Source organism: Elaeis guineensis, chromosome 5 (genome assembly GCF_000442705.2).
Source record: "Elaeis guineensis isolate ETL-2024a chromosome 5, EG11, whole genome shotgun sequence".
NCBI lineage: Eukaryota > Viridiplantae > Streptophyta > Magnoliopsida > Arecales > Arecaceae > Elaeis > Elaeis guineensis.
In genome coordinates this window covers 88,800,514-88,804,268 of record NC_025997.2, presented here as the reverse complement: position 1 = coordinate 88,804,268, position 3,755 = coordinate 88,800,514, and positions in this window count along the sequence as shown.

Here is a 3,755-nt window from a genome sequence, read left to right as displayed (position 1 = left end):
TGATGACAGCAGGAGCGTGTCGGGTTATATCTTTACTCTGAATGGTGGAGCCATCTACTGGAAGAGTTTCAAGCAGCATACTGTGGCAGACTCTATTTATGAAGCGGAGTATATCGTAGCATCAGATGCCGTGAAGGAAGCTGTGTGGCTAAGAAAATTCATCAACGAGCTCGGAGTAGCACCCTCCCTCGATGGTCCAGTCCTGCTCTACTGCGACAGCACTGGTGCCATAGCTCAGGTGAAGGAACCCAAAGCACATTAGCAGATGAAGCACATCATGCGCCGCTTCCACCTGATCCGAGAGATCGTGGATCGAGGTGACGTCGACCTTCAGAAGATCGACGGAAAGGAGAACCTAGCCGACCCCTTCACTAAAGCCCTGGCAATAAAGGAGTTCGACAACCACAAGTCGAAGATGGGTATTAGATACTGTGCCGAGTGGCTTTAGGACAAGTGAGAGTTGTTGGAAAATATGTCCCAAAAAGCCAATCGTCAAGCTATTGACAGTTGAGCAACCAAGTATTGTAATTGATTTGTTAATAAATAAAATATATTTGGCATCTTCATCATAAGCTTTCATCTTCTAATGAACTCCATTGTTATGATGAAGTCCTTAGGACTATTTAGGTTCGATAAAGAGAGGATTTATCGATTAGTCCTTAAAACTGTTCACGACCAAATGATAGGCTGTTAATAAGGACGACAGCTTCTATCGAGCATAGGTCACTGTAGGCCATATGGGTTGGTTGTCCTCTTAACCAAGGAGTGTGGAGACACTGGTATGGCATACAGGTGAGATGTAAGGGTACATCATCATTGAACGTGACCAACTCCAGAGTATTCTACTATCGAGAATATCTCTGATGGGATATAGGTATAAGTGTCCCTTAGACCTGAGATCGCCTCAGTGACTTGCAAGCAACTCACTGTGCTTTGGTACTGGACTAACTGAATTTTTAATTCAGGGATGGAAGGCTTCTGGGCACAGTCAAGTACTTGCGAAGTCAGAGTGTGATCGAGATGGGATTGACCACTCCAAGAGTTGGAGAAGAATGAGTCGCTGTATTTCAATTTAGCAAAACCTTGGCCAGGGTAATCCATCAGATGGATTTGATATTTTGAAATACAATATGGACAACCTGATCAGAGTTGACAGTTGAGCTCTGGGGTGTCCTATGATCATTTTGGTCAAGGGGATGAATTATATGAAAACTATATCCGTATGGGTTCTAAGGATGTTGTTCTACACATTCGACCTATCCGGTCGTCGGGTACCATTGCTAGATGGTCACTTCGATTGGTATAGAAATTTATTTCTATGCTATCGGCTTAGGTTCGGACCTATGAGGTCACACACATTAGAGTTCATGATCCGATCAGATGGTTGATCAACGATTAAGAATCGTTCTAGGGTTAAATGATCAATACGATTGACATTTAACCCAGTGCAAGTGTTGCAGGAGGATCGATTAGCAATTTGATTGCTAATTGGCTTAATTTGATTAAGCTAATGGGTTGAAATTAAATCTAATTAAATATAATTTAATTAGATTTATTTTGGACTTGATTGGATCAAGTCCAATTAGTTTATTGGATAAGCCAAGTGCAAGGAAAAACTAGTCCTAGTTCAACTAGGACTTGGGTCAATCTAATTTCTAATTTGATTAAAAAATTAAATCAGATTTAAATCTAATTTAATATGATTAAATTAGGTTCTTAATTGGGTTAAGACCTATTTTAATTAGGTTGATCTAATTTTGATTTGATTTGGTTTGGGAAACTAAATTAAAACAAGTCATAAGACAGAATCCTAGTAAGACTAGGATTCCACCTTGCGCCACATAAGCCTTCTCCACGCCCTCTCTCTTATTCAACGCCAATCTCCAGTTATTTTATGCAACAAAAGCCCTCTCTCAGATCTCTCCCACGTTCACAAAAGGTCTCCTCTCTTCTTTCTTACATGGAAGGTGGTTTGGATCAAATCTAAAAGGAATAAGTTTGGATTTCGAATTCTATGAGATAGAGTTTTAGAAATCCAAAACTCTTTCAATTTTGCACCGAATTTATCTAAATTTTTTTTTGAAATTTTTGTGGCTTTTAGGGTATACATTGTGCACCCTTTTCTGTTAATCCATATACGAAAATATGAAGGAGGTGCTCAAGAGTTGGGCGTCCCTTAACTTGCCATGTTTGGATAAGCCTTGACTAGGTGTTTGACCTAGACAAGGACTCTATCATATCTATCTATATAAGATGATTTTCTTTGTAAAATTTTAGGAGAAGTTAGAGATTTGAGAGACCTTTGTGCCATCCAAAAATTAGAGAGAAATACTTTTAGGTCGTGGAGATATAAAAGATGCAAGTTTGGGTGTCTAGAGAGAAAAACGTGAAGAAGAAGAGGGTCTTCTTCTTGGGTTTTTGTTTTCACATCTTTCCTCCCTCCATCTTGAGTTTTCTGAGAGTGTCTCAGATTTGAAACTCCTCCTTCTACTTTCTATCTTTAGAAGAATCCAAATCAAGAAGAAGGAGGCACCTGATCAACCATCAAAGAAGGATCAGCGCAGTACTAGCATACTGTGCTGATTTCCTGAAGCAGGACTTCTGATCGAGATTCGTGGGCTTGTGTGGATGACTCCTAGAGGCCGGACGCATGTGCAGCTTGCAACATCATCCTCAAGCTCAGATCAGCAAGGTTAGAACATCTAACTTGCAAGGTAATATATCTGATCTATTGTTTAATACATACATTAGATGTAGTATAGAAACATGTTGATATGATCAACATGTAGTTCATGCTATATTTATATATTTTAATTTCTGATTTAATGCCATGTAATAATCATGTAATAGGATCTTAGATTTAAGGAGTTTTTGATCTTAAAAAATAAATTTTAATTTATTTTAGTCTTCCGCTGTATGATCTTGAAAAAGTTTCAAGATCTAACCCTCTTTTTCAAGATCTAACCCTGAAACCCTAGATCTGGTTCCTTCAATAGCTTGCGCAATCAGCTTTTGATAGCAGATCTGACTTGATCTCCTTCTTCAATCACCTCAGACCTTTCTGATATCAAAGATGGATCAGAGAAGGATGCTGGATGATGAAGAAAATTTAGATGAAGACTCTTTTTTCTTTGGTTTTTCTTTCACTAAAAAATCTAGAACAGTTCTAGGCCTCTCACCCAAGAGGAGAACGATCTCCTCTTTTGTTCATGCCAAGGAGGAAGGAAACCATCCAATCCTTATATCCCAAAAAAGTGTTTTTAACTCTCTTTCTCTCTGGTATCTCATGGTGAAGAGCTCTCTTCTTTTGGCACACAAAGTTATGGCTTTTTTATGGTTATCATGCAAATCAGATAAAACAAGATAAGGGCTGGAGTTTGTTGCAATTCAAACTCTTTTGAATTTCAATTCGACTCCAACTTTTTCTCACCCTTGTCAAACTTAAAGAGGGACTTACTAGAGAAAATTAGAAATAAAAATTAATTAGAAAGATCTCCTTTTTTCATACACAATAGATCTCTTCAAAAGCAGCCAATGTGTGGAAGGATATGGATAAGGTTTTAAGTTAAAATTCAAGCTAATTTAAATTTAAATCAAAACCAACCAATTTCTATCCTTAATGGGTGATAAAAGAAGGATTATATTTTGATTTTCTCATGTATAAATTGATTTTGTGTGGTGAGAAAAGGTGTGAGACAATTTAGGTGGTGCAAGGGATAGAGTCCTACTCATTTGGAACTTTAGGGTTTAACCAA